This window comes from Octodon degus, unplaced genomic scaffold (assembly GCF_000260255.1).
Source record: "Octodon degus isolate 3935 unplaced genomic scaffold, OctDeg1.0 scaffold00053, whole genome shotgun sequence".
Taxonomy (NCBI): domain Eukaryota; kingdom Metazoa; phylum Chordata; class Mammalia; order Rodentia; family Octodontidae; genus Octodon; species Octodon degus.
In genome coordinates this window covers 1,236,160-1,245,336 of record NW_004524629.1, presented here as the reverse complement: position 1 = coordinate 1,245,336, position 9,177 = coordinate 1,236,160, and the positions used below count along the sequence as shown (strand labels likewise).

At 45.7% G+C, this 9,177-nt stretch overlaps 1 pseudogene; it reads left to right on the top strand.

Moving 5' to 3' along the window:
• Positions 1-5,682: 5,682 nt before the first annotated feature.
• On the top strand, positions 5,683-5,766 carry LOC111817280 (annotated as a pseudogene).
• Positions 5,767-9,177: the final 3,411 nt, after the last annotated feature.

Genomic DNA, 9,177 nt, shown 5'->3' with positions numbered 1-9,177 from the left:
TTGGTCAAAAGAGCTATTATCTTAAAGATTCCTTAACAAGGCCTGGAACTCTCCATAAATCAGTACAAGCTTTTGCTCCCCTCCCCCTCCCTAGGCACAATGCCTCTGTCCCCCATTGCTTGGTCACCGCAAACCTCACTGACTCTGCTACATTCTGTAACTACTAGATTTTCTAGTGGCTGTGTCCCTGCAGAAGCTAGCCACTTAGCCACCATCACTGGGTGCCTTCCCCTTCAGAACGGTCCTCTGACTAAGCCAGTACATCTGTAGTGACACTGTACTGTTCTGTTTTGGAGTTGAAGCAGGAGGTTGGAAGACAAAGACTTCTCTTTTCTTGCTTTTTCTATGCTTGATTATTGATGGGTCTGGCTATGTAAGCCCTCCCCATCTCACTTTACTGCAATGCAAACCAAGAATATTAATTCTGTACATGATGATGACTGTAAGAAAGGCTATTTGCTAGTCAGAGCCAGAGTTTGTGGAAGGCCCTGAAGTTGACATAGATAGGTAATGGATGACCTATATTAACTAGACCTGCCGTTGAGAGAAGGCCACAGGTATCTGCAGTCCCAGAGGGCAGATCTTATCTTCTCCCCTTGTCAGCTCACCCCACCTCATCCCACCCCATGAAGAAGTCAGATATCTAGCTTCCCATTGAATTCATGCTTTCCAAAACCTGGGGGAGAGACAAGGTAAAGTTTTTATCAGTGTGGTACACCATGGAAAGAAATAAGAAACTGCCAGAACTGGTGGCGCATTCCTATGATCCAAGCTACTCAGGAGGTTGAGACAGGAGAAGCATAAGTTTGAGGCTAACATGGGCAATTTAAGGCACCATCTCAAAAAAAAAAAAAAATTATAAGAGCTAACAATACAGTTGAGTAGTAGAGAACACAGGTTCAATCCTCATTACTAGGAAGGAAGGAAGGAAGGAAGGAAGGAAGGAAGGAAGGGAAAGGAAGGAAAGAAAGAAAGGAATTTCCTCAGAGTATGCTGTGTAAAAACAGGATTTTATTAGTGAAATACTCTATTGTCCAAAAGATTGTCTTGAGATCTTTTATGGACATATTTACTGTGAGAACCCTAAGAAAAGAGGGATGGAATTAGAAAAGGCCACCCCAGGTCAAGGATGAATATTTTTAATAGAACTAACAATACATGACAAATGATATATTCTGTTAGATAAATAGAAAGCATATTTCTTTGCTCGTCTGCCCCTGAACAACTCTCAGGAGTTGATTTAGAGCTTTGGCTTACCTTTGCCAAGAAACAGCACGTCCTGACATTTTCACACCCAGGTGAGGTGGAGGATCACGCAGTCTCTAGAGTGCTGACACCAAGGAAGAAAAAGAGCAGTCCAAGCTGGACTTGCTAAAATCTCTAGCCTGTAAAATCCAACCCCTTTCTGTCTCTGGAAAGTGAGTGGTCAGGGGTGGGCCCTGGGACCACAGCAAAGAAGGCTGGGTCCTCACCCAGGGTTTATCAGGTAGCCAGAGGCCTGACTGTCTGTGAGTTTATGGAATTATGGATTGATCTATTCACTACAGAAGCTTAACAGCGGGTGGTTTTCAAATGACTATGGCTGATGAGATTGTTCAGACCTAGCTCACCTTTCAATAACAAGTCACTATGGAAACAAAGAGAAGCTCTCTTTTAGATTGTGAAATATATATATCATCATAAATGCACAGTTCTATGGCACTAGTACATTCATACTGTTTTACACCCATCATCACTATCCATCTCTTGAAATTTCTTTTATCTCTCCAAGCCATGCAGCTCTTTGTCCATTAAATATGACGCTCCAATCACTGCTCTTATGGCCCTGGCAACCACTGTTCTTTCTTCTGTCTATGAATTTGACTAAGTACCTCATAGTCTATGTACCTCACAGAAGTGGAATTAGACAGCATCTGTGCTTATTTCGGTTGTCATACTGTCCTCAAGGTTCATGCTGGCCTTGAGCTCACGGTTTAGCCCAGGCTGGTCTCGAACTCACAGTGATCCTCCTGTCTTAGCCTTCAGAGTGCTGAGATTACAAGTGTGTTGCTACCACACCCAGCTCTAAGGTTCATGCATCTTGTAGCATGGTCCGGATTTTCTTCCTTTTTAAGACTGAATACTATTCCATTCTCCTTTTATAGTCAACTCTACTGAGATATAATTCAACACAATAATGTCCAGCCATTTTAAACATATAACTTCATCAATTTTTGGTAAATTTATCAAGTTTTTCACAGTCACAATCTAGCTTTAGAACATTCTCATCGCAGAAGGATCCCTCAAGCCTATGTACAGTTAATCCTCTTCCCCTATTCATTCCGGGCACTAGGCAACCTCTACCAATCCACTTTCTAGCTCTATAGATTTGCCTTTCTGAGTACTTCATATAAATGAAATAATATCATAATGAATTTTGTGTCTGGCATTTTTTGCATAGTGTAAGGTTGTTAAAGATTATTGAGATTTTAACCAATATCAGTATTTTATTCTTATTACTGAGTCGTGCTCCTGTGCTTTGAGCTCCTCATGCATTACTTATTCATTCATGGACTCATGGACTTTTGAGCTATTTCCACTATGGCTATCATGAGTAATGCTGAATGGGAATCTGTGTACATGTCATTGACTAAACATACACATCTAGGGTTGCTGGGTCCTATGACAAATTTATGTCATTGCCAAACTATTTTTAGCTGTCTGTACTATGAGGGATTGAAGGTAACTGAGCTACCCGTCCAGTGGGTTCATGGCTCCCTTTGTGATGTTTCCTAAATGTGAAGTAATCTGGTTCTTTCTGACTCTGACCTCAGCCCACAGAAAGGCACGGTGGGAGTCATGAATTAATTCTTCTAATAGTTCTCATTTTTCTATCCTTTACTCACTGCTGAGTTCATATTAAAGCCAAACAACCTGGCTCAGAAAAAATGGTGTTGGGAGATCCCTAAGAGATCTTGGGCAACACTTACTGATCACGGGGCCTCGTGGGTCCGTGAGGATTCCTTCTAGATGACTTTTAATGTCCTCTTTAGCCACTCACATCTCTGAAAGCTAGAAGGACCCTCAGTGGTCCTAGCTTCACACCATCTGAGGGGAGATCTACGGTTCCCACCTGAACACTTGCCAGTTCTTAAGGAACCAGACTCTGACAGACTCCAAGCCAGAGAAAGAAAGAGGCATGGAAGAAGGGACCATTCTCTCTGTAAAACAGAGAGAATGAAGGGCAGTGTGACCTTCCCACCACTGGGCAAACTGGCATCAGGTCCTTAGTGGGCATTAATTAGCATGGTTCCCATGTGTCACATTCTTAAGAGCTGACTTTTTTATTTGAAAAACACTTACCTTCTAACTAGGAGCAGTAATGTGTATCAGTCAGGGAAATATTTTCATTTTAGTAACTATATGCTGCAAAGTGCCCCAAACTGAGTGGCTTAAAGCAGTGGAAATGTATTACAGTAGACTTCTGGAGATTAGAGGCCTGACACCAAGGAGTGAGCAGGGCCAGGCTCTGGCTGATGGCTCCAGGGGAGAAGTCCTCCTCCTCTCCTACCTTCTGGCGTTTCCAGGCAATCCCAGGCTCAAAGGCATTGCAGAGTCCATGGCTGTGGACGTCACTCTGCGTGCATGCATCTTCTCACCGTCTACTCTCTGAGTGCATCTGTCTGCCAAAGCTTCCCTGTTCTAGGTGGCCACAGGTTGTATTGCAGTAGAGCTCATCTGACTTCATTTTAGCTTCAGTAGTTCTGCAAAGCTTCTAACTCCAACTAATGTCACATGCTGTGTACCAGGGGCTAGGATTGCAGCCTATTTTTTGACAGGAGGGGCACAGTTCACACCATAACAGCAATCTTATTATTATTTTTTTTTTGTGTGTGTGGAACCGGGGATTGAACTCAGGTCCTTGCGCCTGCCAGGGAAGGGCTCACTCCACTGAGCCATCTCCCCGGCCCCAGCAATCTTATTTAAAAAAATTTAATAATGTGTCTCTCACTGAATGCATATATAATGCTAATTATACATGAAAGAGGGAAATGTGTGTTACTGACATCAAAGCTTCATAGTGTTTGGACACAAAGAATGATGTAAGGACCTTGAACCTCTGACTCTTGGCTTGGTTTGAAAGTTTGATATCCCACAGTTATTGTTTAAATAATGCCTTACATTTGGGGCAGAAAAAAAAATTTGGTGCTGAGAATACACTATAAATAATTTACAATGTTTTACTCTGTGTAATGCTGCCTGGACATTAGTCAGGGGAGACTGAGATGTTGATTTTTTTATTTTTATCTTTTTGGCAGCCTGTGGATATTAAAGTTTGGGACTTGTACATATTCAGACTGAATTAGATTCCCCTTGCCTTGCAACTCAACATAATAGTTTTGTTTTACTTGGCTGTTGCTGTTTGTGTGTGTGTGTGTGTGTGTGTGTGTGTGTGTGTGTGTGTTTGTTTTTGAGACAGGATCTCACTGTGTCACCCAGGCTGGCCTCCAACTCCCGGGCTGAAGTGATCCTCCTGCCTCAGCTTCGAAAGTAGCTGGGACTAAAAGCCACAACCCACCATATGCAACGCAGGATAAAGTTCTTTCTAAAAAAGCGGGACACAAGGAAGGGCTGCTATAATCACAGGATAGGAATCAGCTGATAGGTGACTTGACTTCCACACCTCGGAAAAGGAAGAGACAAGTTAAGAGTTGGCAGGCGCCAAAGCTGATTATCGCTCTGGGAGGAAAGATGCTGAGGAGCGAGGTGCCGCCTGCCAGCCCAGCCTGTGCAGCCCCAGATGCTGCCCTCCAGCAGCACGGGGACCTGGAAAGGCGCTTCCTACCATGTCTTCTGATCTTTTCTCCTTCTCTCCTTACCCAGCCCAAATCTGTCCCCTGGTAGTTAGGGAAGCTCAAAAGCCACAAGGGTCCAATTCTTGGGACAGCCATTGCATGAGGATGCCCTAATCTCTCTCAGGTCTGCAGTCACCTCCTCCTCCCCAGCCCTAAATGCTCCTTTTCTCTAATTTTATCTATAAGGAGGCAGCCTGTGTCCCTCCATTGGATTTATTTCTCCAGCAGGGTCCTTTGCACCCTCCTGCTGCTGTGAACAAAGTGAGAGCTTAAACTTGTCTCAAACCTCATGAAGTCAACGGAAGCCTGGAATTCCCTTGATGGCACCTCTTCTGCACTTGCTGGCTAACCAAGGGTTCAAAAGACTTCTTTGCACACTGCTCTGGATTATTCTCAAGATCAGGAAGACAAGGGCCATCCTTCTTGACCACATTCCACCTGTCTCATTTGTCTTATGGCTTCAAACACTTTTGATGGCTGCCACACAGTTCCAACCCAAGGGTCCACAGACTAAGTCCTCTGACTTTTTTGCTCATAGCAATGAGCAAAATCCATCTTCCCGGTAGTCTTGAGGGGTTGAGATTCTATTGGGCATCTTTGATTTCTGTTTCTCCTTCAGTAATAGGCTCTATAGACCTCAGGGTTTCTGTGAAGTTTAAATGGAGAAGTCACATAAAGCCCTTAGAATCCAGAGTAAGCAAATCATTTGATACAGAATAGGAGAGAAAAAAAGAAAAAAGAAAAAAGAATAGGAGAGCTTACTCTTTCATGTAAGTTAGGAAACACATTACAGTGTCCTGCAAATCAGTGCAGATTCTCCTTCTGTATGTCTCAAATCCACCCATGTAGCTTTGCACAGTGGCAGTATCGTAGCCAATGAGGTTTATCCGAGGCGTGATTATTGCTAATTGAAAACTTTTCTCAAAACCACCCATGCACCACCCCTTCATTCTGTTCTGGCCATTTCCCCTACCAATACCACTGCTTCTCATCTGGACCAGACACAGAAAGTCCAAAGCAGTGATGGTGAAGCTTGTCAAGGCTTCAATGATACACAGCCCACTGCGGCACACAGGCCATAGGCTCACCACCCCTGGCCTACAGCATCTCCTGTCTCTAATCTCTTTCCACCTTTCTAGTCCATCTGGGATACAAGATCCAGGTAGGGATAATACACAACCAGCGTGGATAGAGCCATCTGGCTGCTCAACACTGACTGTGCTTTCTCTGTAACTCACCTGGAAAGCAAGCCCTTCCAGCACACCTTTCATTTCCAGACTTTCTTCTATAACAAGCCAGGCTGCAGGGGGGAAAGACTTGGTGAGAAAGTGTCCTGCCTCCCACATCCATTCCTTTCCGAATACCATCCTCTCAGGCTGGAAAGTCCCCACTATCCACAAACAGCAATCACTCTCATTCTGTAAAGTTCCCTGGCTCCATGGAATGACTTGTGTTCATTTTCTGCTTTGAACCTCCTTTGCTCCCGACTCCTTTTCCGGTCGTAGAGCTACATCTTTTTTTTTTTTTTTTTAGAGCCACATCTTGTCTCTTCCCATCTACCTTTGTTTTCTTACAGAACCTTATCTGGTGTTTCTTAAGTAGAAGCCACTCAATAAATTGAATACTTTTCTCCTTTTAAGGTGAGAGACATCTCTATTATATGAGAGTCACTTCTGATGGAGAAACATAACACATTAATTTTCTTCTGCCCCATCTTTATGCTGTCTGATTCCCCTCAGATACCCCTGCTTGCATTTTTACAAGATGATTTAATAACATGCATTTTCTAATTCTGTCTTTTTGCTGTTCTCCTTCCAAACTTAGCCTCAACCTAACTCACCCCAAAGCATTGCCTGTCCTAACAGTTTGTCCTAATCTCCTAAATCTTAACTGTTCTCTTGCACAGAATGATACCCTTGGATTAAACCACTGAAAAGAGTTGCTCCTTAAAGATCTGGTCTGTACGTGTGCATCCCTAATTCCAGCTCTTGAGAGACTGTAAACAAGTGGATCACTAGGAGTCTGATCTAGCAGTGAGACTTGAACACCCTGCAGACCCTTCCCTAAAATAAAAAAAAAAAAAAAAAAAAAATCTGGTCTGAGTCACAGTTCAAGGCTGCCAGTTAAAAATGTCATGAAAAAGTAGAGATGTAGTTAGAATCAGAATATTGTGTATGCACAAATTGCACTGCATTGCAAGGTGCATTTTGGAAGTCCATTCGGAATTGTTTGTGACCTGCATGAGCTGACAATAGCTTGGCTGAGTATATGACATCCTGCAGTCACTGGCTGAGCGCTGCATAAAAGGATGAGTATTTTATGTGCATCTGAGCAACTCTTTTGACTTAGTCTTTGATTCTTCTGATTAGGCAAGAGGATGCCATCTTTATCACCTGGTAGCTGGCAGAAAAGACGCACACTACACGCAGCAGTACGGTATGATGCATCAATTTCGTGTGCGCAGAGCAGCTAAGGTTTCTTTTGCAGAAACAGTGAAATAACTCTTTCACTGCCGTCCCAGGGCCACAGAACCAGCATTATTTTCACTCTGCAGCCTTTGCTTCCTACAACTGTTTTTTAGTCTTTTGGTTTACTAAGGATGCAGTAAGTAAACAGAAGGAAGCCAAGTGTGGGAAGTGGCTGCCTGGGTTTGGCCTTTACTTATCCTGGGATGTGGGCTTCCCTCTACAGAGTGTCACGGGAAGCGCTTAACTAGCTAGTTAGAATGCTGGGAACCACAAACTGCTCAGAGGCCTGGGAAAAGGTGCAGGCGTATCTAAACTGCACACGCCTGCAGCTCACTTTTGAACTTCTGTGATGCAGGCCGCCTTGTATCTACGTGCTTATCAACACTTGCTCTCTGGGGTCTTGATGAATGAGTAGACCATATCCTGCTCAGTGGAATGTTAGTGGAGCCCAACCAGAGCTATCTTTACATAGTGGCTCAGTTCCCCTTTTTTTAGGAAGACACATAGGCTTGGCTGACCATCGGCACTTGAAGACCACAAAAAACGGAGCTGGCTGTCAGGTCAGTGAGCCTGACAGCTCTTGGTTCCAATTACTCCTTTTTGGCTGAGAGCCCCTGGTGAACACTGCTGCCCTCAGAACCTCAGTTTCCTTCTCCATAAAATGGAGCCAATGATGATCCCCTGCAGAGTTGCTGGGCACAGGGCCAACACTGCAACTAAATCTGAATGCTCGGCTGCTGGGCCGATGCGGCTCTCGGGGCTCTGAGCACCCGCCGCAGCTCAGGTGCAGTAAGTTCGTGCTCGCTGCCCTATATTCTATCCTTACTCTTGGGAAAATATTCTGTATTTCCTGTTTACCATTTTCCACTTCATGCAGGAGTCAGTCATGTCAGAACACAACATGATTTTCTTTCCTCCTCTCCCCCTACTAGTTCTGCTATGCCATAGCCACACGGGAGGACAGTGCAGATCTAGGGGTTCTGCATTCTTGGTTGGTTCTTCTGGTAGGGGTTCATCCTGGTAGTGCATCCCAACTAGAGTTAGGATAAACTACCTCCTTGGGGAAGGAAGAGGGGAGAGGGAAGGCTACAGGTGTTTGCGCGGGTCCTTGCCTCCTCTACTTCACCCAGGCCAGGCGCTGGAGATGATCGTGGCACAGGCTCCCTGAGGGAACACCCAGGTCAAGGTGCGAGGCTGGCCTACCTAGGCAACAGGAGGAGGAAGGGAGGGGACTGATTGGGTGGCAGGCTCTTCTACTGGACGTTGAAACATTTTTTGCCCAAGGAAGAATGTCTCCGACTCCTGTATCTCCGAGGAATGACTCACTTACCGGAAGCAGTGTAAACACAGGTGTTAATACAGGCCTGAGGAGGACCTGAAAGTCCCAGTGTGGTGGAAACCCAGTTCCCTTGTCTAACCTTTGCATTCCGCATATAGAACCCTGAAGTTCAAAGAGGCTTAGCAATTCGCCAGAGGCCTGAGTTGAGAAACTCTGCGGGACCTGGAATTTGCCATCCCTACCTTCCTGCCTGCGTAAGAACAGCCGATGGAGATGGTGGCCGCACGGCCTCCAGGGGAGTCCACTGCGCCTTTCACTTCCTCGTGTCCTCCTGCTCCCTACCAAGCCCACGGCCCCGCAGGCCGGCTGGATGAAGGCGTGCAGTGCGCCCCTACCTGTGCCTACACGCGTACTGTGGGGGAAGGAAGCTGCAGATCCGCTCTGGCAGAGCAGCGCGCGGCCGCCACCCAGCAAGGGGTGCCGGGCTGCGGGCTGGGGGTCGGCCGGCGCCAAGTCGCGGCTGGGGGAGGAGCCTCGCTGCGGAAAGCGGGCGGGGCGGTCGCGGAGAGTTCGGGGCCCGGCGCCGCCAGGGAGG